The sequence below is a fragment of the Castanea sativa genome, chromosome 7 (genome assembly GCF_040712315.1).
Source record: "Castanea sativa cultivar Marrone di Chiusa Pesio chromosome 7, ASM4071231v1".
In the NCBI taxonomy this organism is placed as follows: domain Eukaryota; kingdom Viridiplantae; phylum Streptophyta; class Magnoliopsida; order Fagales; family Fagaceae; genus Castanea; species Castanea sativa.
This window is the reverse complement of record NC_134019.1, coordinates 6,259,296-6,286,489: the sequence shown is the minus strand read 5'-3', so window position 1 is coordinate 6,286,489 and position 27,194 is coordinate 6,259,296. Positions and strand designations below refer to the sequence as shown.

Here is a 27,194-nt window from a genome sequence, read left to right as displayed (position 1 = left end):
AAAATGTGAGTTTCTTTACCTATATACATTTGCTTTAGAACTGTTTTCCCCACACATGAGAAATGGTAATACAATTTTTTTTTCAAAATTAAAAAAAGGGAGAGAATAGAATTTATTTATTAATGTTTTTATGATGATCACACAAGCATCTCCCATGCCTTTATTATGTACGGTAGTTCAAAAAAGTTTCTAGCTCCTCTATTGTAAATTTGATCTAGATTTGGTCTTAACATCCTAAGAGTAAGAAGGGTAACCATGAAGTTTGTAACACTGTTCCGTGGTGCGTCCTTTACATCCACCATGATTGTATTTGGGTCTTTCTTTCTTGCGAGTGGAGGATTTTTATTCTATTGGGAAGGAGTCCAAATCCTCTATATCACTTTTTGTGTACCATTATATGTTCCACCAATCACTACTTGCTATGTTTTCATTTTATTTTCCTTATAGAATAACTGAAGTTTAAAATGGAAAGCAATCATGTACATGGTAAGTAGTGATTAGTGGAACATAGAATGATACACAAAAAGTGGTATAGAGAATTTGGACTCATTAGGAAGGGTGTCTTATAGTTATAGAGGCCAAAGCTACTGATTTAGGAAGTGGAACGACATGTGAGATGTTGTGCTGACATTTTTCTTGTTGGATGAGTGCATATGCCTGGTTGACTTAGGGAAAAGGATCCATGAGTAAAACTTAACTTTGTATTGGGCCATAGGAGTCGTTGAGCACCATGAGAAACTTCATGATGTGCTGGTAGTGTTGATATTGATTGAGAATTTGAGATCTTTTAAATGCTCCGCATAAACAGTCCAGGAATGTGTGTAAAGCAGAGAGCTCGTCCTATAGTTCTATTAGCTTAGTAACATATTGTAGTAACATACGTAGTTTGAACAAGATTATGAATAGTAACGTATGCCCAAAAAAAAGAAACTTCATGGAGCTTCATTCAGATCGCATAGGCTAGAACACAATAAACCACACTAGATGATATCTTAGGAGAGAGAGTGTTAAAACTGCAGGGCATACTACAGGGCAGAGTGGCATGAGGCAAGCTGCAAGTGTGCTAACTGATGTGGCAATTGCTGAGACAAAGTGCACTAGCCAAGACACAAACGTGCTAGGAAGTGCAGCACTTGCTGATGAGCAGTGCAGGGATCAAGCCACACAGCAAGCATCAAAGACTGACCTGATTAGCATTGAGGTTTTGGAAGTCATTGAAGCAATGCCACATCATGATTTCTTCACCCAACAACACTGAAGACTTAGATTCCGTAATTTTAGGAGGTTGTTAGTTTTTGGTTGCCACGTGTACATTCTAGAAGTTTCAATAACTAATTGTAACTGTTTTTGGCGCCATTTTCTAGTTGATAGTTGTTCACTGTGTATATAAAACAAGGCATGATGTATTATTTAATCAACTTCCACTCTTGTAAGTATTTTCTTCAATCAATGAAATTCTCTCAGTTTTATTTAGATTTCTCTCAGATTTTTTCAGAGAGAATTGAGCAACCATGATATGACAATGTCATTGCAGCTGATCGATCCCAATTTGGCTCACTGGGGAAGAAGTTGTAGGTTTGGGAACATTGCCATTAACGAACCCCAGTTTGTTCTTTGCACTTAATGCCATGACTATGGCACAAATCCACTGTAGCACACTTTCAGTAAAACATTTCCAATAAAAATTTAGATAAGTTGTTGCCAAATAAATACTTAATTTGTTTATACACATGGCTTTGCCAAATAGAATCCTTACAATTATTGAATACATATGGTTATAGGCTTATAGCCATTGCCTTTCTTTTCCATTTGATTTTGCTGATTACATGGATATGCCTTTATTGATTGGGTTTATTCATTTTTTTTTACAAATGAAAAATTACAAAATACTGTAGGAATACCTTAAATGTGTACTCCCTCCTCTCATGGGATACTATCATGAATTAAATTAGTAAGACTTATTATTATGTAAGAGGAATGAGTACACATTTATCGTGTTATTGGAGTATTGTATAATTACCCACTTAATTGGTTTTTCTCAACAAGTTTGGTAGGTGAACTTTCCTTATATTTCTAATCAGGAAGTTTTTTTTTTTTTTGTGGACAAATTCTAATCGTGAAGTATAAAGTGACTTGAAATGGGACTAAATCTTATTCTAAACCCATGACTGCCAATGCAACTTACACTATATAGTCAATCCCTCTAGTTGTTGTTGTTTTTTTTTTTTTTTTTTTTAATGAAAATATGTATTATACATTCATCTTGATTGTTTAAGATCTACTTAAATTAGGTAGAAGTGCTTTGGGGTATGGATGAACAAGTGTTGCTTAAGATGTGCTACACCCGCACACCAGTCTTCTACCAGGAACACAACTATGTTATTCGAGAGGGAGACACAATTGATGCAATCAATAGGTTTTAGTTAGCTCAACTAGTAAAATTCCTAATTTTTTAATAAGAGATCTGGAGTTCAATCCTCACCTGGACCAAAAACCAATTAGTGTTTTGGTCTAATGATAAATAGCTATTATCAGAAGCGGACGCCATAAGTTGAAACTTTCTCTAAAAAAAAAACAAAAAACAAACCATCTATGAAATCCATGAATTTATTGTTTTTGGTCATCATCAAAGATTCTATAAAAACTGTTTTTTCCCTCGAAAATTACTCAAAATTTAGCATGCCATGTGCATAACCACCATCAAAGCTCTCCCTTCTTTTAATTTTTTAAAAGAGAATTATTATTTAGCTATACTTCTCAATTTTTGGGTAATGGAGTTAAAATATATATATATATATATAGTAATGCCAAGAACGCAAACAAAATGTTCTCAAATTAGCATGCCAACTTACACATAGGTCCACCATAATTTCCAATTTAATTTTTTTAATGTTAATTTTGGAATGTTGTGATTTTCTTTTCTTTTTTGGTTGCATCCATAGTATTTCTCAGAAAAATACCTAAAGAATTTGTGTGTGGATGAATGAGATGTTGACATGCTGTATACTTGTATAAACAGACCGTTTTTTAATTTGAATGCCTAAATATATGCTGTAAGATATTCCGAATTCAACTTTCTATCTACTAACGGAATTGGGACAGGTTTACATGCAGCATGGTGCTTCAAAATTACTTGAAAATTTTGAAAGAGTTCAGAATTTGGAATCACCCGAAACCATATGATGCTGTTGTTGAACCCAAGACAACTTCTATATTACAAAGACTCTGATTGCTGATGCTTTAAGAAAACTAGTTCTGAATCTATAAGGAGTACCTGACATTGTTATTGCAAAGCAATGGTTTGTTTAATTTGATGTCTTTGCTGTTTTCAGATTTGTTTTTCTAGTGATGGAGTTGTTTTATAAAAGAAACTTTTACTTAGAGTTATTTTGTTTTATTTGGATTAAGTCTTTCAATGTTGTTGTTAAGTTTTGAATTGTTTGTCAATACTTGATTTAGTCATGAAATGTTAAATGAAAAAAACTACACTAAGGATATGTAATGTTTGGGAGTGACAATACTTAAATAGTAATTCTCTTTGACACATACACATGTGTATGTGTGTGTGTGAACATATCAATATCTAGTTGTGTAAATGAATATATATAAATATGTAATTCGGCCCCCCCAAACCAAAATTTTTGGCTCTACCCCTGCACACGGTGCTTTGTACCTAACATGACCTTCTCCCAGCGAGACTTGTTGAATTTGTATCATTCACGGACAAGCCCTTGTACATCACAATAATAGTTAGGGTAGCCTAATTAAAGAGGACTTTGGTGGACATTGTTAACTTCTTCACAAATTTTGGATGCTATGAGCATGTGCTGCCAAAATCCATTACCCTGCAAGCCTTCCAGGTATATGTTTCTTGGACTTGAAGGTTGAAAATTCATAGCATCACCTTAGTGCATGTTCTAAAAGGCAATCCTTCTACCATTTGATCATGAGGTGTACCTCACATAAGGCAATTCCCTAAACTTACCATCAGTGTTAGTGTGTCGAGGCTATGTGAGAGGGGAGGGTAGTGACCAAACCCAACATGGAAAGGCGTGATCTCTTTAGTTGAGGCGCTTGATTCTAGCTCCACCAACCTACAATCTTCGTACATATATGGGTATAAATCCCAAGATTTGTGCCCTCCATAAATTCCCTAACAGGGCCTACCTCCCACCATACGATAACTAGAGGTGGTGGGTGAGATTCACAAAAAGGTTGGTCAGGAGAGACCTCTCTATATAAACCCCATGCCACACATTTTCCATGGTTTGGGGAAAAAAACCCCAAGAACTCTCATTTTCTTTACACTTCAGTTCCTTGTGAGTTTTGATTCAAGCATCAGAGGAGCTTAAGATAGCCACACATTGGTAATCTTCGATTGAGTGTCTCCTTTTTGCAAGTCTGCAAAAGCTCCTAGTTGGACGTGTGGCTCACTAAGATTTCTTGCATCATCAAATTGTTTTTTATGAGCGGACCAAGAACATTCAGGTTAATTGTCATTTTGTTTGATAACATCTGCTTTTATTACTTTTTTTATTAGTTCTTATGTTTAACAGTGATATTGCTTTTTTTACAAATCAGTAACATTTTGCCACCTTGATAATTGTGAAATTTTGTCACGATAAACTTATTTACTACATATCATTACTATTGCACTAGTTGTAGTAGTCCATATGATTAGCAGTACTGATACTAGTAGTCATAGGATTCCGCGTTTATATATGTAGACCTCTATATACAATTCAGTTGCTCAATACAATAGTATACATATATTTTTGTTTTCTATTTACAGCTATATATAGTTGGTTACAGAAACAAGATCCTCAGTAATTTGGATCGCTTTATATGAGAAAACATATGGAAGCAAGTAAAACCAGTGCTTAAGCCTCCCACAAACAAGGTACATGAACAGCTATTTGGTCGTTCAATGCCTTGCAAAGTAAGGGATTTAAATGTGCAAAATATCCTTCTTGTAAAATGCTTTGGATGCCTTTATGCATAATCTATGCATAGTAAAGTTGTGTTTGGAAGCTTGGATTTGGATTTTAAATTAATAAATTTGAAATGCCTTGATTTTGAATCCATTGATTTTAGAAGTTATCTAAAATCCAAGCATTTTAAAGGTTTAAAATCTTTGACGGATTTGTCAAATCCGAATCCTTGACATTTCTTAAACAGTCCAAATAAGATAATATTTGGATTTTAATCACCCAAATCATGTTTTCCAAACACACCATAAAAGAATTGAAGAAAATCTGATTGTGATTAACTGAATAATGATTACAAGATATCTGTTCTATATATATAAACAGAGGATCAAAACTTAACCAGAACTAACTAAGCGTAATTCAAGCTAATCTCCTAACTAACTTTCCCACCTATACCGAGTTCGTCACACGAAGCACACGTGCACAGTTGTGTTGATTTAATCAAACTTAAATACATCGATCGTAAACAACCTGTAGCTTATGGACTTAGTACTTAAACTATTGCCGTTTACTTATGTTTCTTCTGTCTTGATCTACCTGCTTCCCTTGATTGCTTTGATGCATGGTGAGCACTTCCCCGGCTTTACTTCAGAACTAGTTCCCTATAGGTGTCATCGGTCATGAAAGTTTAACAGAGCATCTATATTCGCGTTTTGAGAATTATTTATTACTATTACTTCTTTTATTTAAATATAAAAATCTTTTATTGGAATAAGTAGAAGTTTCATTTCTGCGCATATAAAAATATAAAAATCTTTTAATGTTATTGTCTTGTTACAATATTTGCAGAATTTACTGATGTTTAAATACATGTTGGTTTTTTAGGTATTGGGAGCCTTCTGGAATTTTTTCTCTACGCAGCGATTGACGTCTTGCTGGCATAAATCATGTGAAATACACACTGAATGTGTCCGAAGTTCTTTTAACTGTGACCACAGTTTAGGGAATCACTCATTTCTTAATGATTTTTGCCCTATAAATACACCAAATGCGACGCCATTCGATTCTGGAATATTTGTCGATGCCCTTCGATCTGGCATTGTGAAGTCCTCAGATTTTCCACAAAAATTATTCTACTGTTTCTGGTGGGGCATGCAAAATCTGAGGTTTGCACACAAATTCAACTCTGTTGTTTCATATTAAGCTATTTCAAGCTTTTCTTAAAATTCAGGTTTTCACAGGTAGTTTAGTCTATAAAAATAGTAGTTTCACCTACTTTTTATTACTTACTGTCTTCAATAGAGATATATTTGTAAGGTTGAATTTATTCAATCATGTGTTGGCTTTATTCCGTGTCAAATTTGCCTGTATTTTAGCAATTAGATACCTTGTATTTAGGTGGGAATTATGTAAGGGTAATGTGTGAGAGAGAGTGAAGAAACCTCAAATATGTGCGCTTAAGAAGAGCCTCGCAACTAGATCTCGTGACTGGCGAGTCGCCAAAGGTGGCACACGTGTGAAGCAGAGTTGAAGGGTCGTGACAGTTGGAGCACTACATGACAAAACTTACAGTCTGGCCAGACAGTTAGCTCGCGACTCATTCCAGTCACGAGGTTGAGTTGCCAGAATGTTGTGTTTTGATAAACCTGACGTTTCACATTCCTCATACACCCTACTATAAATACCCTTATACCCACGAAATATAGAGAGGTTCTAGAGAGAATTTTGAGAGGGAAATCCTAGAGAAAAACAAGATTGACTCATCCACAATCTTCATCATTTAATTTGATTCTCCAAATTCCTCTACTCTCACCCTCTCCATTGAAATATCCTTGAGAGGTACATTAGCCAAATCCTTATCTTACCATACCCATATCAGTGAGGAGGTGTTTTGGTGCTTGGGAAGCAGTTCAGAGAGAACCAATTCATTTGGTTGATGCAATGGGCTTATTGCAAGATCTGATAAGCTAGAGAAGACAAGGTTCGGCGTAACCCTGTTGGAGCAAGAAATTAGGGGGCTTAGGTGCACTAGGTAGATTAGGCTTGAAGGGTCTTCTGCATTCATGTATCCCAACTTCATTCTCTAGTGAATTATTGACCGTTTGGAGGGCGGCGGAGAAGTTTTTCACCGAGTTCTTCAGTTTCCTCTTCGATAACACATCGGCGTGTTATCTTTGTGTTTACATCTCTCTTCCCTTTCTCTTTACCTTTTAATTACTGCTGTGTTTGTAATTAACTATGGTTTAGAGTGTGTTACCAATTTGGTTATAGCTTATGCTTCATTTTTCGCACATATATTATTTGATTATAAGCTTGTGTTGGTGATTTTGAATTTGGGAGTCTAAATGTTCATATGTGATTTACACACTATTTGAACTTTCAATATTTTATAGACAAAATTTGGCAACAAATTTTTTTGTAACCCAAGGTTTCAACTCTAATTAATATCTTTTTATTATATGTGAATTTTGATAAATCCACTATTAGATTACATTTTCTTTTTATATTTTCCATACTTGCAAAATTTTGGAAAATCAAATGTTTAAATTTTAATTTTTTATAGCCTACATAAAAAATAAGTACATAGATCGAATAGTACATAATATCCAATTGGTATGAAATTTAACATGTGTGTTGAGAACATAAAGATTATGCAATTCAACAGTTAGATTTTTAAAATATGAAGTCATGTTAATGTTTTAGTGGGATTTGTAACCTAACAAAGTTTGTAGCCAAAACTTTGTCCATATTTTATTGTCAATTTCTTTTTCAGGTGTTAAAATTTTCAAGTAGAGGATCAGTCGTCGTCACACATCAGTTTTTTTTTTTTTTTTTTTTTTTGAGAAACACATACACACACCAGTTAAAACAAGAATTTTCCACATTCTTCGCCCTTTATTAATTATCTTTTATTTTAATATAAGAAAATCTTGAACTATGCAAAGATATATAAAAGGGAAAAGTAAAAAAAAAATTAAAAAAAGCAGATCTAGACGTAGCATTTTTATACCATGTTCATACTTTTTTCTGTAGTGATTGTAATCATCTCGGGGACATTTTTTGGTGTAGCTTTTGGTAGTTTGATTTTGGCCAGATACACATATATAAAGGGATGTGGTACTAATTGATATGGAAAAGAACTAAATAGGGTATGTGATACAATTTAAGCACTATAGTGATCTTCATTTTTTTTTTTACTAAACTATTAATCATACTCTCTAAATTTAGAACAACTTCTAAATCGGTCTATTGATTATAAAGATTTACAATTAACCCAACTGAATATTATAAAAATATCAATATGTCACTTTGGTCAACATCCGTTAGTTGACCAAAGTGACATATTAGGAAGGTGTAAATACATTTTTACCTTTTATTAGGTGTGTGACCTAGGTTACTTTCTGTCCTTTTTATTTTCTTTCAAAATTTACTTATGCCAAAAATATCTTTAAGGTCCTTAAATGAGTGATTTTAGCTTTTGAAATTTTAAAATGATTAACAAACTTAAAGTACTCACTTTTAGTTCCCAATATGTTTAGCAAAATCAAAGTGATAGCATATTGGTTTTTAGCATGCTATCTAAGGGACTAAAAGCAATTTTTTTAAAATTTACAGGCTAAAATTGCTTATGAGCTCAAGTTTAAGAACCAACGATTTATTTAAGAAAATTAATTAAGCATGTAAGGCGACTTACCCAGACCAAACTACCACCTCTATGAAAGAGAAAATTCTACAATACTTCGATAATACAGTACTCCCTTCTCTTAGATAACTGGTGAATTTCATTATGAATTTAATTAATGGAGCTTACTATTATGTAAAAAGAGAAAAAACATCATTCTTATATTCCAAGAAAATTGTATAATTACCCATGTGTAATTGGGCTCGGGTTATTTTTGTTTAAAAGGTCATAAATCTATGATCTTGATTATGTTTCCTTGCCTAGGAGCCCCAACTATGCATCTTTACATATTCTCTTCACTTATTCACTCCCCCTAGTTTGTTGATTCATTCTTTATGCCTTTGAAATTGTGATTTTAAGATTAGGATCTCATATATTATAGTTGTGCCATTTTTGCAGTTCGCTTGGTCAAAACCTCAAAACAAGTAACAATGTATGGGAAAACTTGTTTGCGCCTTCTATTTCTATCTCGGGCTTGTTCCTATTTCTATATTTGGTGGGAAATTTGCAGGTTAGTACCCAATGGCCATTTTTTTGTTATTTTCTCTTCTTTACTTTCCTTTAAAATGGTTTAAAACTGGTTGTTGTACAATATCAAGGTTTTCAGACCCGGACCATTTATTGAACCATAAAAAGGAGAGGTTCAAGGTTTTTGAAATTGAATCGAGGTCGAATCGAAGTCGAACCATGATGATGTCATAATTAATTAAAGCCTAAATATCGATATTAAATTTATGAAACTAGCAAAATTGACTAATATATCTATATATGTGAGGGAAATTTAATGATTTTCAAGCATATATTTAATAATTAAATAAGAAAGTTAATAAAATAAAATAATAACCATGAAAACATTAAAATTTATGATTAATTTTTGAAGTAAAGTTGAATATCTTTGAAGGATTTTAATTATAATTTTTTTTTTATTCCTTGTAAGAGATGGATAATTTAATTAAGTTGAATAAAATTGTGTTAAGTTGTTTTTATTAAAAAAAAAATTGCTAAGCGATCCAACCCCAGTTTTAGGGGTTCACGGAATTGCCACATATGCCCAGTTTGTCTATGCTTAAAAAACTGAATTTTCATCTGGTTCTCAGTTTTCACGGTCCGACCTCTCAGTCCGATCCAGGTTTAAAAACCTTGTACAATATACGATGAATTGAGAATGTTTGAGAGAGAGAGAGAGTGATAGGAAGTAAAAGAAATAGATATTTGCAGGGGCAGCTCTATGTGTTAATCTTTATTTTATTATTATATATACCTTAAAAAATTGAATTTTAAATTATTATAGGTTGTTGACCACTTAGAAAAAAAATTTAACCACCCTAAAAAAAAACTTGAACACTAAATAAAAATTTGAGCCCATTAAAAATAAAATTTGATCTCTTCAAAATTTTGGTCCAATGAAGGTTGAACCAAAAAATAGCAAAAAATGCTATGTTCACAATATTTTCATAACATTTTCACAAATAAATCCTAAATGGCAGATTAATACTGGTTATCACTAGTGGACAAAAAAGTAATTTCAGTGATAGGTTCCAATTAAACTCAGTAATAACTTACTATTTAAGATTTATTGTGAAAATGCTATGGACATAGCATTTCTCAAAAATTTCCCAAGCAAATACAAATTAGCCTAAATTAATTGTTTAATTGTGATTTTTTAAATTGTGTTTTCAAAAGACATATTTTAAAATCGCAATATTTTTTCCCTAAAAGCCACACATTTTCAATTAGCTAATATGTTAGTGCTTGTTTTAGTCTTTAGCTGAATTTGTTGGATTTATGTGATACATTTTTAAAGTAATGTTTGAATACTTTATTGAATATGATTAATGTAATGGTTGAATGTCTACATTAAATATATTAGATGAACTTATAGTTTACCATTTACTCTTTTGCTGCATTATGGACAAATTTCTTATAATAAAATCACTTATATTGCAAGATTCATCTTCTAAGCAAATTCGTATTGACTTGAATAATTTTCTTTCACATCCTAGGTTATGAGAAAATATTTCATCTTTTCAACCTAGTGATTAGGATAAAATATTGACCATGGTTTTCCTAAAGAATACAAAACTTGGTTGGATCAGATCATAAAAAATGATGATGTATTTTTTTTTTATTGTTACTTATTTGGCAAGATGTTGGTAATTAAATAGGAGATTAGAAGTTTAATGATTGTTTGGCTGTGTACATTGAAAAAGATGTAACTGATAGCATTGATAATAAAGCTATCATACAACGATTTCAAAATATAATAACTCGTAGAAGAAATTTTAATACTTTAAGTGTATTTATGTGTGTGTGTGTGTGTGTGTGTGTGTTTTTTTGTTTTTTTTTTATTTTATAATGTCAATATATTCAAATTTTATTTTTATTATAGTTTATTTTTTTGATACAAGATAGAATTTCTACTCTAGCCTAATCTAAGTGTATATGTCTGTGAAGCTCCCTCTTGGAGACTTGAATCCTCGAGTACCAATGAAACTATATTAGTTTTTAAATCTTCTATAAAAAAAAAAAAAAAGGTTTTAAATGTTAACTCGCTATTGAAAACCCACTGAAAAACTGTATAGACAACAAAAGAATACGAACCTTAGCATATTTCCACATCCTCCAATTATTTTCACACTCCTTTTGATTGTTAGTGCGTCAATATTATAACACGAGTGCCTACTATTATTCACAAACCAAATCCATATACCATCGGTTGATGGAACACTACAACAGAGGGAAAAAAAACCAATGAAAGAGCCAGGTGGTATAAATTCTCTCCATATGTAGCCTGTTGGGTTAAGATAGATTAGCCCTGGTTAATTAATTTAATAACCCAAGTTGAGTAATTAGGTCAAATTACATGTAAATCGTGGTGGCACCAACAAATCTCCACTCCCAAAAATCGTGGTGGCATCAACAAATTACATGTAAATCGTGGTCATCACTTCCAAAAATCCACTAATCAATAATTAAGTGGTTACAAGTATGATGAATCTTACAACCACCCTGGCCTATCCCAAAATACCAACCTACAGTTAAACTTTTGCGTCAATACCCAATTGGATTTGATCTTGTAGTAGCCTTCTTTCCTTTGTTGCACAAATTTTCAATCTATGACTAACTCCTTTGCACAATACATGACTAACTCCAGCAACTTGATTAATTGTTGTTGGTTGCAAAGTTATTCACTTCATAAACGATGAAGATCAAGAAGCACTTGGTTACAAAATCCTAAGGCGCACAAACATAGTAGCTTCTCACAGAGTTTATGAGTTTTGAGTCTCTGTTTTCGTGAATGATGACTTTTAAAATAAGTCTTATATGTGACTATGGTTGTAAAAAGAGAAACTCTAATCATTCAAGTCATCATGGGCCGAATTTTAGATCTAAGATTTTTGAAATCATAAATCTCGATAGATTGAGCTTGTGTCGAGCTTCTCCATTAATCTTCTATAGCAGCATCTGTTGAGTTTGCGTTAAAACTTAATGAAACAACCTTTTTTCACCTGTTTCTTGAATCAACCTTCATGTCTTTAATGATATTACTTGCTATGTTTAAACAACATACTCCTTGATATATTAAACCTAACTTAGATCTAACCAATTACAACTAAAGTGCGTTTTGTCAAAGGATTAGTCAATTACATAGAAAATATGACCCCAACAATCTCTCCTTTTGACAATCCATGACAAAGCCACAAGTAAAATTATGAGAGAAGTATAAAACAACAGTCTCCATAACTATTACACAAAAAGTACATAAATCTAACTAATACAATGAACTCTTGAAAAACTTTGCAAGAAGAGATATCACGGCATGAAAGACTTGCAACTTGTCTTAGCTAAAACACTAAACAAGATCCATCAAGGCATCGAGTATGAAATATAGACAAGTTATATAAACTAAGAAACACTGGTATAAATAAAGAAAAGAAATAACATATGTGAGATAAAGGTGAGAAACATACATCATCATCATATATATCAGAAGAATACAATGTATGTAACAAGATTACAAGACCAAGGTACATATAATGAGAAGAGTGGTAATTGGTTATGTTTGGGATGGATTAGCCTCTTTCCAATCCCAAACTTTTTAAATATGAGGAATTCCATTCCAAACCTTTTTTTTTTTTTTTTAAATAGAGATAAAGTAGTGCGCATGTACTTTGTTATAAAAATCTAGTTTTCTTGTAAATAGAATTAATGACAGAGAAGTTTTAATTTTTAAATAAACAGTGGATTTCAATTAGGTCAAACAATAAAATCTCTTATTATTCAATAAAAAATTTGAGGTTCGATCTTCACTTACACCAAAAACTAATTAACATTTTGACTTAATGATAAAGAACCATCGTTATAGAACACACGTTTTAATTTGAAAATTGAGTTAGCTTATATTAGTTTAAGGTGTACAAAGTCAACATAACTCAGTCCTAATACTTTTTTTTTTTTTTTAAAGAAGATCCTAATACAGAATATCTGATAGTGTTTAGCATTTTGCTTTTTTTTTTTTCTTTTTTCTTTTTTTAAGGCAACCTCTAATTTTTATGTTTGCCAGGCCTTTGTTCAGGAATGAGAGTAAGGATACCGAGGGGCAATGTCGTCCCAGCCAAAAAAAAAAAAGTACTTGAATCTGTTTCAAAGACAAAATTGGGACAGTTGTTCCTTCGATGGTATGATGAAATACTTGTATTCTTTCGCACGCTTGCAGTATCACTGGATCCCTTGTTCTTTTACGTTCCCGTGATCAAAGAAGACAAAAAGTGCATTGGGTTAAACAAAGTGTTGTGGAACACAGCTATTGTTTCGCGATCGGTCATCGATGTCGTTTTCCTTGTGCATTTTGTTGTGAAATTCATGATACTACCTGATGAACGGGAAAAAGGTCCAAGGCTCTTGTGGTCCATCATGTTCAAGGTTCTAGTTATTCTGCCTATTCCACAGGTAAGGGAGACTTCATTTACATTGTAAGTTGGAAAAATACTATTTTCACGTATTTTTTTTAGTAATTCGGAACTAACAAAAAAGACTTTTATATATATATATATATATATATATATATATATATATATATATACACACACACACACTTCTTCTTCTTCTTTTTTCTTTTTTGACGTAAGCCTTCAAAAAATTATTAAGTACTCATAATTAAGCATTGTTTTCATAACCGGACCAGAGTCACCAGACCAATTTGTTCAACCAGGTTAAGTGGAAACCGGAGGCCAGGCTGACACACTAACCATTAAGACAAATTAGCTTGTTGTATCTTTATGTAGCAAACTATTATATTAACTAGTGTGTAGTCCCGTGTATATGCACAGACATCATGAAAAAAATCACAATTATACTGATCAAATTATACGTAGTATTAGCTTACACTTTTTTAAACCATACATTTTTAAAATATGTAATAGTTTCTCATTATATATGTAGGAATACGATTTTCAGACCAAGCCCAAAATGTAAGGGATCGTGGCCCAGTGAACCCAATACAATAAATTTATAGAGAGTCGGTCAAAAAGCTAGGTTTTAGTGCATGGATAACAGTTAATATGGTTTTGGATATATTGGATGACAATGGTTACAGGAGCTGTTGAGATTGCTACAGTGCTTTCTCTTCTCCTTTTTCCATCCCCTTTTCATGAAGGGCCTCTTCCATTATATAGTTCCTTTTGGATGATCTTAATCCTACACTTGTTAATCTTTTGAGCCACCACTTGAGTGATTGTCCCATCAGACACCCTTTCTGGCCTTCTGTGAGTTGTGGTTGTCGAGGTAGCACTGTTTAGAGGTATTTTCCACATAAATGCGGTCAGAAAGTTAGTTGCAGGGCATTCTATGCAGTGTAGCAGCTTTCCCTTAGATATTTTCGAGTCCTTATCCCTCTTGTACGTTCATGATGCTCATTCCTATCATTAGAACATTCTGGAAGGTCACTTTGATCATTAGAATCTATATCTGATCTGTGTTTAGCTTATCCAAGGAGATATTCCTCCTTAGACTCGGACTACTCACGATCTCGGCCAAAGTCCCATGCTCTCGGCCGAAGCCCAAGACCCCACAATATATATATATATATATATATAATTTAGAATTGAATTGGTTATAGACTCTTTGGTTTTTGCACTTAGTAATTCACTTGTTACAAAAATTAAAAACTTAAGATGGACACGTGGAGGAAAATTGGACTCTAATTAAAATCCAATTTAGAATTTAATTGGATTTGGACTCTTCGATTTTTACACTCAATAATTTACTTGGTACAAAATAAAAAATTGAATGGGACAAATAGCACAAAATTGAGAATTAAATTAAAATCTAATTAGATTTTCTCTAAGTTTTGGCTATTAATATATATATATTTATTTATTTATTTATTTATTTTATGTAATTGAATTTTTTTTTCATGAATTAACCTCAGTTGAACTTAAGTCTAATCTCAAAAACATGAGCTAGTACTTCAAAGCAAATAAAAAATACATCAAATGCTCATAAGGGAATTACAACTGAGCTGGTACTCCAAAGCCAAAAAAATACATCTAATGCAAAAATTAACTTTACCAGTTGACTTTTTTATTTATGTTATATTATTTTCTTAAATGACTTGTTTTTATTAATTTGAAGTACCAAGTTAGAATTACTCTAAGAACATTCGCTTAAACGGGAAATTGATTACAAGAAATTTAACATAGTTCAACCAAATTTCATGATTACGTATACAAGAATTTACAATCAAACATATTTTCGATAATAATTTATTATTATTATCAATAAAATACAAACTCTTAAAGTCACACGTGTGTGCATCTTTGAAAGCTTGATGATCTAAATGCCAGAGCTAATTAGGACCCCCAATTTTAATTAAGGCTTAATTAATTTTAATCTAAACACACTTAATGCGAAATATACGTGATTATCAAATTAATTAATCAAATCACTCAACAATTGCATGGATGAACATATGAGTGCAAGGCAAGTATGTAAAGGCAGTAGGGTAATGAAACTCAAGTCCAAGATAACACGCAATGTGTTATTGAAGAGGAAAACCAAATAAGTCAGTGTATAAACCTCTCTGTGGTCCTCCAAGCCAAAATGATCCAGTAGTGAATAAGTTGGAGTACAACGATAACCAAAAAGACCCTCCAAGCCTAATCTACTCAAAGTACTTGAGCCTTTCAAGCCCCAGCTACCAACAGACTTTACTAAGTCTTGTCTTCACTAGCTTCCTAGATCCCACAATACCGTTCGATTGTACCGCCAAGCCTTACCAACTTATTTTGGCAAAGACCCAATACTTCCCAAGCTCCAAAACACTTGCTACACTCTGAATGAGTGTGGGTTGTGTTTGGGTACAATCTCATTTCAAGGTATAATAATGGGAAGTGGGAGGAGAAGAGACCACAAAAGAATTTTCACTTAAGGATGAGTAACCGTCCCTAAAAGGTGGGTGTTGTGAAAACCAATCTCTAGGGTTTTCTCTCTGATAGCCTCTTCAAAATTTTGTGAGTAATGAAGGTGTATATATATTGTGGGTGAAGGATTGGAAAGCCACACTTAAATCCAGCTGGTCAATGTATCTCGCGAGTTGGCCAAGTCACGAGTGACTCGTGAAATAGACTGATTGTTGAACTTCCTTAAGTGCTCCTCACATGGCCTTTCGTAGGTATGCAGTCCCAAGCTAGTCACGAGCAAGTCGCAAGATCAACTGTCTTGAGCAATCCAAATCAACTTAATACCAAACCCATTACAATTAAATCCCACAAAACATAAGGAAATAAATTAATGAAATTACAACACTTTTTGTTATGATATACAGACAACATAAATCTTATGTAAAAACCATAACTTTACAATCTTTTAATCCAAAAACTAGTATAAAATATCTTTCAACTATCAAACCAATGGTCTTCTAAAAAAAAACAAAAAACAAAAAATTATCAAACCAATGGTGGAGCCATTGTAGGTGCCACACCCAATCCCCCCCCGCCCCCCCCCCCCCCCCTTGCAATTTTTGTTAATTCCTAAATAGATATTAATTATATATGTGTGTGTAGTCCAGTTTTTTATTTTAAATTGTTAGATATTTATACTTATGACTAAATGATACTTTCGGTTATTGAAATTTGGTGTTTTTGGTCCTTGCAATTTAAAAAGTTCTAATTTGGTCCCTAAAATTTTAAAATGAAACAATTTGGTCTCTCCATTTTTCCTCATTTTTGAGGGACCAAGTCGAATCAACCAAATATTTAAGGAACCAAAATTGAACCAATCTCATATTTAAAGGATATAAATTGAACTTACCTTAAATCTTTGGGACCAAACCAAAGTATTTTAATTTTGAAGGACCAAAAGTAAAATTACACAAAATTTAAGGACCAGAGGTATAATTTATCCATAAAATTATTTGTTTGATTATATAAATTTTATATCATAGTCTATGGTTTCTAATATTAATTTGAATAAAGTCTCGATCCTATATATTGTTGATGAGTTGCATGCATATACTAATAATTCGGTATTCATAAATTTATAATGAATATATATTAAAATAAAATGGGAAACAGAAAAAGAATTGAGCTTCCTTCGCACAAAAATGATAGTTGATTAAAGATAAATTAAAGATATTGAATCTATTTTGTCAATCTTGATTCTTGACTCAAGTTTGTTGAAGTTTAATAGGTATATTTTATGTAGTACACATATCACCGTCCTACCCATAATTAGATTATATCCATTGACTCTAAAAACAAAAATTTGTTGTAATCCATTCAGGTGGTAATGCCAAGCATATTTTCAGAGATGAGACGAACAAAATCTTCGAATATAACAATCTTGAACTCTGTAATTCTTTTGCAATATGGGCCAAGAGTTTACCATATCTACCAACACTGGAAGAAACTCATAAGAGCAGAGGAATCTAAGGGTAAGGCTTCCCAATGGTTCAAAGCTTCATGGAATTTATTTCTATACATCCTTGCTGGTCATGTAAGTTTGCTTACGTAGTAATTTCATATTCTTTACTTTTAATCTTCGCAAATGTTGATTCTTTTATCAATGTATTGTTGTCTTTCTTAATATTTAAATTCCAAATCAACCTTCTTCTCAAAAAAATCTAAACCAACCAAGTTTGCTAAATCAAAATCATATATTGAAAAAATATCCAAAAAAGAAAGAAAAATAAAAATAACAAATGTTTCATTTTATTGATTTTTTTGAAAAAATACCTCAAGAATGCTAATACATCGAAACTTAGAAGGTGCTATCTCGTGTAAGAGTTGTGTTGGGGAGATCATACATTGGAAAGCCTCAAAATGGGTAGTTAACACAACATATATATAGGGACAATACTTGACTCAAAAGGCTGGCTTAAACCAATGGGTATGGGCATAATTATGTTATTAACCGCTTACCATTCTCATTATTATTCAATGTGAGACTTTGCTTATATATGTATACCCAACAATTTATCCCCTTACTTGTGAATCTTTGCCTCTCTATAGGCAACAAACAAGTCTCATTTGCTCCCTTTTGCCTTATGGACTTTTTCTTTGTCAACGTGTCATCCATGAGCCTTATGTATGCCATCCATAAGAATCACATGTTAACCTCGTATGCTCATTTTTTAGAACTTAGCATGCACTACTGTCCATGGGAACCTTGCATCGCACCATTTGGCAATACCCTTTTGTTGGTTTTTTTTTTTTTTTTTTTTTTTTTGTTTTGTTTTGTTTCAAGATTGTCAGTATGAGCTTGTATCGGCTTGTTTGGTGTGATCCCTACTTGTGAAGGCTTCAAGTACACACATCCTGTCCTTGTGCTTTGGATGCCTTCGTGCCTAATCTATGCAAAGTATGTTTCCATCTGTTCGTAAAGTTTAGAAAAACATCTCGATTCGCTTATTGAGAATAATTTAAGTAGTGGTTTCATATCCATACAATTCTCTTTTTCTCTTATTGTTATAGTTGTAATGGTTATTAACCTTTGGTTACGATATCTGAAAAATTTACTAATTTATAATGATAATCTAAATGGATTAGGTATTGGGAGCCTTTTGGTACTTTTTCTCTACTCAACGACTAGCGGCTTGCTGGCACAAAGCTTGTGAAATTCATGGGGTTGAAATTTCTTTTAACTGTGACCACAGTTTTAGAAATCTCTCTTTTTTAGATGATTTTTGCCCTATTGATACATCGAATCCAAGTACCTTTGATTTTGGAATATTTCTTGAAGCCCGTCGGTCCGGAAGCTTAGAGTCCACGGATTATCTGCCAAAAGCATTTTACTGTTTCTGGTGGGGCATGCAAAATCTAAGGTTTGCACATGATACACCCTTTACTATTCCATATCAAAAGGTGTCACATTTTGTTCAAATTAAATGTTATTTATTATGCAACCCATAAACTTATTTTTATGCATAATTTAAGATTGCAAAAACTTGAAATTTAAATATTTGATTGATGATATAATTATTGATTTTTTTTATTTTCTTAAAATTTTGCAAGCATTGAGGACATAATAAGAAAATGCAATTGTGAGGGGCTCGGGCCCAGATAGTCAGTATCGGCCCACTCAACCAAGGCCCAAGATCGGCCAAAGTAGCCAAATCTAGCCCATAAGATAGAAGTACACCCAAACCTCGTTGAAGTGAGCCCAGCCCAATGACACATATGTTGAGACTAAGAATTATTGTTCGAGAGAAGCCCACAATGTTCGGTTCACTACCGAATGATGAGGCAGTGGGAAAGTGATGATGAAATGATTAGATTCAAGTCGGTTACCATGAGTTGTCAGTGCCTTTGGGGAGTTTGCTACCGAACAGTATTTGACGTCTAGAATAAGTTTCTAGAGAATCCTCAGAAGACATGATTGTTTCTTAGGATTCTGGGTAACTGTGGGATTGCATGGAAACTAGTGAAAAAGTAATGATTTGAACCTCACTAATGAGAGACTATATAAAGGGAGTGAGGGCAGATGATGAAAGAGGGTTGACAAAACACTAAGGAAAAGAAAGGAAGAGAGAAAGAGAGAGAGAGGGTGAGGAAGGAAGAATAACAATTAGAGGGGAAGGGGGTGTTATTCAAAAAAAAAATCAAAGAGATAATGGAAAAAGGACTATCTGGCTTGTGTTTCAAGCCATTTTTCTATAGGATTGTTAGGCATCCCACCAATAAATAAATTAAGGGCCCAAATCCTTTGTCCAAGACCTTAGTTCTCACAAATTTGGGGACCACAGCAATCTAATGGTGAATCTATCACAATTCAAATCCAATAAAAAGATATAGAGGGAGTTTGTAGCCATTTCCTTCTTTTACTATACATTTTTTTCATTAATTTCCTCTACTTTTGACACCATTTTTTTTTTTAAAGTTGTGGGCTAGACGTTAAATTTGTGTCGCATTTATGCTTCCTTCTCTCATGGATGTAATGGGCATGAACCCCATCCTTAATTAACCACTGCTCCTGTGTATGTGGTTGGAGGTCCTATTTATCCAAATTAAAGGCCATAAACATGTGATCCTGTCCCTGTTTTCTTACTTTGAAAGCCTAAGAATAGATCTTTCATCTTCTCTTTAACTTATACATTTCCCCTAAAATTTTGTAGATTCTCACTTTATGCATTTTAGTTAGAAATTTTTACGATTAGTGTCTTATGCATGATAGTTGTGCCATTTTTGCAGTTCTTTTGGTTCAAACCTCCAAACAAGTAGGTACATATGGGAAAACATCTTTGCACTTGGAATTTCTATCTCTGGTCTATTATTATTTCTTTATTTCATGGGGAACTTGCAGGTGAGTACCCAATCCTTTTCCTTTAACTTCTTTTCTTTTTAAAATTATTTTAAGACTCATTTGAGAGAGAGAGAGAGAGATCATTAATTCGCAAGTAGTAAGTTAACCATCCAATTAATTTTGTTTTTTATTTTTTTTTATAATTTAATAGTTTCAACAATGAGGAATGAGAGATTTAAATTCTAAACATCTATTACTAATCACCCTATTATTATTAGTATTACACTGATATTATTATTACTTTTTATTTTTGCTACTAGTGATATTATTGTTAGTTTATTATTGTTGTTATTGTCATTTGTTGTTGTTGTTGTTTTTAGTATTACTACTGTGATAGAACCTAACCCATTCAAAGCGTGTTTTATTGTTATTCTTGTCATCATTAGCTTTAAAAAAAAACATTTCAACAATTTAGTGTTGATACCAATTTTCATGACACATTTTCTACTAGCTTAACTCAATCAAACCTGACCTCGCTGTTAAGATTCAGAATGAGGATTGAATGGTAGATCACTTCAAGGGGATCTAGGCCTCCAAAAACATAGCATAGGAAGAAATGTAAAGACTTAGAGAGAGAGAGAGAGAGACAGATAGAGAGAGACAGACAGAGTGAGAGATATCTAATCTGAGAGTATTATTCAATGAATCCTCCTGTAATTATCTCTATACAACTTATACATCTAATCTCTAACTAATTTGAAGGAAATATGCATGTATGTAGCGGAAAATAAACGGATCTACTTCATTCGTAATTGATAACATGCACTATGTAAATTTCAGAATATAGAATCAAGAGAGTATACCTTGGTGCAGTGAATTTCAAAAACCAAAGATCATAAGTTCTTGAGAACACTTTTAATCTTCACTTCAATTTCATTGACGCCCAAGATGTGTGATCTCTTAATCAGTTTTTGTTCAAGGGAGAATGAAAGAGTGTCCAACACTCACATATGATGGAAATATGGATGTGCGCAGCAGAAAAAACAAACAGATCTACTTCATTCATAAAAGTTAACATGTGCTATATAAGTTTCAAAATATGAGAACAAGAGAGTCTACATTGGAGCGGTGAATTTCAAAACCGAAGATCAGAAGCGCTTGGGAACCCCTTCAATCTTCACTCCAATTCCACTAATGCCAAAAATGTGTGGTCTCTCAATCAGTTCCAAACGGAGAATGTCAAAGTGTCTCGCACTTACATGCACCACTTCGCAATAGTGTTCTCTACAAAATTCTCTACAGAAAATTCTGTATATTTCTCCCTTTGTGTCTAACCGATTATCTAATTGGACTGGCCTTTTGGGCCTTTTCAATTAGACTTAAGTGTGTGGCTTGGAGTGGGACCAAAATGGACCAATAAGACACTAACTCCAATAGGCCTTGGGCTTTTCTGTCAATTCTTGACAAGTCCAAAGTTACCATTAACTATATTTAATATCACTATATAAATATAGTTGCACTCTAGGCCTTATCTATAAATTATATCCCAAGACTTTATTGTACATGCAACCCTTTCATAAAATATTCATAGTAACACAAAGTCATGAATGTAGACTGCCACTTTGTAAATTACTACATCTTATCCTTGAGTACCCGGTTTAATCCTTTAAAGTTATTCATTATATATTTATGAAATCCAATTCCATAAATATATATACTTTAGTAACTCTTTACTAAAGTGGTTTGGCTTAACTCTATGAATAACAATCTCATTAAACTTATCTCAAGGGAATATTTTGTATCTCTGTTAAGAGACTATGAATTCCATCTTGAAAATATATGTTCCATCAATACTAAATATGGTTGCCTAACATACTGAGATTTTGACCGTTACTCTAGATTTCACTCCTGATATATCAAAGCAACCTACACCTCATGATCAAGTCCATTATTCTCTTAGGATTAAGAGTTCATGCAATTATAAGTCGTGGGTTTATTATTCATTTGACAGTCGTTGGAAGAATAATAAATCTCACACGGCCAGTTTAATATGTTTTATCTCTTAAAACATATCAACACACCAACTAAAAATTTCCATTTCCATGATCAAGACAAATCATCTTAGTTAATATGTTATAGTCTTCGCAGATGAAATGCCCAATTTTCATCACTAACGACGAACTACATTTTGAATTTATAAGGAACTTGTGATTTACATCTTCTGTGACTAAATCACATAAATCACATACAATGCACCTCATGGACTATATGATAATGTCCCAATATTCATATTACCATTACTTTTAGATAAAAATAAAAACAACTTTATTAAACACAACATTAAGTCATACATAATATCATAAATAATAACATACATAGCATCATACAATAGAATTTAATGGTACTAATCCTAACAACATACACACCATTTCACAATGATGTCTCTCTTTTTCATATATTAAAATTATGTATGTTTCTCTTCTTATAACTAATTATCTAATTGGGCTAGCCTTTTGGGCATTTTTAATTGGGCTTTAGTGTGTGGCTTGGAATGAGACCAAAAGGGTCCAATAAGTCACTAGCTCCAATGGGCCTTGGCCTTTTCTGTCAACTCTTGATAAGTCCAAAGTTACCATTAACTATATTTGATACCACTATATAAATATAGTTGCACTCTAGGCCTTATTTATGAATTATATCTCAAGACCTTATTATACATGCAGCCCGTTCATAAAATATTCGTAGTAATACAAAGTCATGAATGTAGACTGTCACTTTGTAAATTACTACATCTTATCCTTGAGCACTCGGTTTAATCATTTTAAAAGTTATTCAACATATATTTATGAAATCCAATTTCATAAATATATACTTTAGTAATTTCTTTTCAAAGTGATCAAACCTAACTCTTTGAATAACTGAACCCATTAAACTTATCTCAATGGAATATTTTATATCTCCATTAAGAGACTATGAAATCCATCTTGAGAATATATGTTCCATCAACACTAAATGTGACTGCCCAACATACTGAGGTTTTGACCGTTACCTTAGATCTCACTCCTGATATATCAAAGCAACCTACATTTCATGATTAGGTCCATTATCCTCTTAGGATTAAGAGCTCATGTAAATAGAAGTCGTGAGATTTATTATTCATTTGACAGTTGTTAAGAGAATAATATGTCTCACAGCGATCTAGTTCAATATGTCTTAACTCTTAAAACATATCAACATATCAACTAGAAGTCTACACTTCCATGACCAAGACAAATCATCTTAGTTGATATGTTATAGTCTTCGCAGATGATATGTTACTATTATTTTAGATAATAATAAAACAATTTTATCAATCACAAAATTAAGTCATACATCATGTCATACATAATATCATACATAGCATTCTACAATAGGATTTAAGAGCACTAATCCTAACATAACTAACTAGCTAATCCCAACTAGCATCAACTAACTAACTACCTTCAGGTAAGCAGTGCAACCACACACGCACACCTCAACATCAGTACATGCACCCCCTGCATCAGTACATGCATTCCCCTACACTGGCGCACACACACACACACACACACACACACATACACACACACACACACACACACACACACACTTGTACCCAATTACAACTATACAAGAGAGATACTTAACATTACCCCTCCTATTTAAAGCACCTTGCCCACAAGGTGAGGGAAAGACAAGTGAAGCTGATGCAGAGATTCCCACGTGGCATCCTCTGATGAACAGCTAGACCATTGAACAAGGACTTTAGTAATCTCTCTAGACCTCAGTGATCTGGACCTAGTTTGCAACACCTTGATTGGTTCAACACACACTTGATCATCAACATCTACTAAAGGCAAAGTAGGAATGGGATGAACCTTTTGGCCAAGCTTCAACTTCAAACATAATACATGAAAAACAGGATGGATCTTAGCTTCAAGAGGTAAATCCAGCTTGTAAGAGACTGCCCCCACCTTCTGTAGCACCTAGAAAGGACCAAAGAACCTAGGTGACAGCTTCCACTTACCCTTATAAGCCAAAGTTCTCTTTCTATAGGACTGCAACCTCAAATAGATCAACTCTCCAACCTCAAAGGATCTGTCCTGTCTATGCTTATCAGCTTGGATCTTCATTCTCTCCTGGGCAGCAACTAAATTAGCTCTAAGGGTAACTATGACAACTTCCCTTTGACACAATAGATCATCCAAAACAGCCACTCTAGTAGTTCCTAGCACATAGGACTGCAATGCAGGAGATGGAAAACCATATAGAGCTTCAAAGGGAGAGAGCTTTAAGCAGGTATGAAAGTTGGAATTAAACCAAAATTCAGCTAAAGGCCACCATTCAACCCATTTGTGTGGACTGTCACTAGTGAAGGCTCTTAGGTATTGCTCCAAACTCCTATTCACAATTTTTGTTTGACCATCACTTTGAGGATGGTAAGCAGTGTACATGGCCAAATTAGTCCCTTGCAACCTAAAGAGTTCAAACCAAAATAGTGAAGTGAATGTGGCATCCCTGTCACTCACAATGGATGCTGGCAAACCATGCAATTTGAAAACATAATGCATGTATAGGGAAGCTACCTTGATTGCAGAGTAGGGATGAGAGAGAGGTATAAAATAGGAATATTTAGTCAGCCTATCAACCACAACCAAAATTACCTCATACCCTTGGGACTTAGGTAGAACTCAACAAAATCCAAACTTACATCTATCCAAGGAATGGTAGGAATCTCCAAGGGTTAAAGCAAACCTGTTGGAACAAAAGTCTCAAACTTGATTCTTTGGCACACATCACACTCCCTCATAAAAGCTTTAATGTTTGCCTTCATCCTATGCCAAAAAAACTCCCTTTTAGCCCTCTGATAAGACTTGAGGAACCCTGAGTGACCAACCATAGGGCTACTATGAACCAGCTGCAACACTTGAGATTTCAAAGGGCATTGAGGACCTAAGAAAAATCTGCCCTTATAGAAAACAAGATTATTCTGCCAAGTGAATCTCTTAGGAGCTAAACCAGCTTGAATGGATGTAATGAGTTGCTGCATAAACAGATCTTGAGAATAACTATCTCTAAGAATATGCAACCAAGTAGGATTAGGAACTGAAAGAAGCAGTAGGTAGCTAGCTTTAGTAAATTCCTCATGCTGACTAGATATAGGAATGTAGTCAGACATCCTTGAAAGGGCATCTACCCCCTTGTTTGTAACCCCTTTCTTGTATTTAACTATGAAGGCATACTCCAGCAATTTAGCCAACCACTTCTACTGGGCTAGTGTGGCAATTCTCTGCTCTAGTAAGAACTTCAAACTCTGATGATCAGTTCTCACAATGAAGGGCCTGCCTAACAAATAAGGCCTCCATTTCTTGACTACAATGGCCAAGGCAAGCAATTCAGTCTCATAAGCAGACAAATGCAAATGTTTTCCTTTCAAGGCCAGGCTGTGAAAAGCAATAGGCCTATGCTCTTGCATTAAGACAGCCTCTAACCTATACCCTGAGGCATCACACTCAATGATGAAGGGCTTTGAAAAATCTGGAAGAGCTAACACTAGAGACTGAGCTACTACTGCCTTAAGCTTACTGAAAGCAAGAAGGGCTTTTTCTGTCCAATGGAAGCTATCCTTCTTGAGCAAATCAGTTAAAGGCTGGGCAATAGCCCCATAATTTTTGATAAATTTTCTATAGTAACCTGTAAGACCTAGAAACCCTCTCAAAGCCTTAGCATTTTGAGGAATTGGCCACTGTTGCATGGCTAAAGTCTTCTTGGGATTAGCTTTCACCCCATTGCCAGAGATGATATGGCCCAAGTACTCAACCTCAGCACACCCAAGCACACGTTTATATTGCTTCGCATATAACTGATGAGATTGCAAGACTTCTAACACAATCTTCAAATGAGAAAGGTGATTTGAAAAGGTGGAACTAAAAACCAAAATATCATCAAAGAAAACTAGTACAAATTCCTCAAATAGGGCCTAAAAATAGCATTTATAAGAGCCTGGAATGTTGAAGGAGCATTTGTTAGTCCAAATGGCATTACAAGGAACTCATAGTGACCCTCATGAGTACTAAAAGTTGTTTTAGGCACATCCTCAGGCTTCATACGGATTTGGTGATACCCTGACCTCAAATCCAACTTAGAAAAGATGGTAGAACTTGTAAGTTCATCTAGCAACTCATCCACCATAGGAATTGGAAATTTATCCTTAATGGTGGCCTTATTGAGTGCTCTATAATCGATGCACATCCTCCTACTACCATCTGTTTTCTAACAAGTAAAACGGGTGAGGAAAAAGGACTTTGGCTAGGCTAAATTGACCCAAGTTCTAACAATTCATTTACAATTTCCTCAATTTTTGACTTTTGGAAGTAGGGGTACCTGTAGGGTCTTTCACAGACTGGTGGGGTGCCATCTTTTAACACAATCTGATGCTCATGCCCATGGATTAGAGGTAAGCCTGTTGGAACTTCAAACACCTTGGAGAATTGAGCCAAAAGATCTGATAAAGCAGTAGGTAGAAAAGGCTTATCCTCAGAACCAGAATTGGTGATAGCAGCAATGTGGAGAACCAAGCCCTTCTTTTCACCATGAGAAAACAAGTTGTCTGGCTCTGAAAAGCTTGATGGTGACAAATGTAGACCTTGCAAGAACACCTCATTACCCAAATATGAAACCTCATGGTCAAAAGCTTAAAATCTCATACAATAGCACCCAATGTGCTCAGCCACTAAGTGCCAAGGACCACTACACAACCCCCTAAATGCAACACATTGAAATCCACTACAAATGTAAACCCTTGAATAATAATAGTCACTCCATGA

The 27,194-nt window shown here is 33.8% G+C and overlaps 1 pseudogene; it reads left to right on the top strand.

The window, feature by feature from the left end:
* The first annotated feature begins 1,042 nt into the window (after positions 1-1,042).
* LOC142643898 (cyclic nucleotide-gated ion channel 1-like) lies at positions 1,043-20,911 on the top strand (annotated as a pseudogene).
* Positions 20,912-27,194: the final 6,283 nt, after the last annotated feature.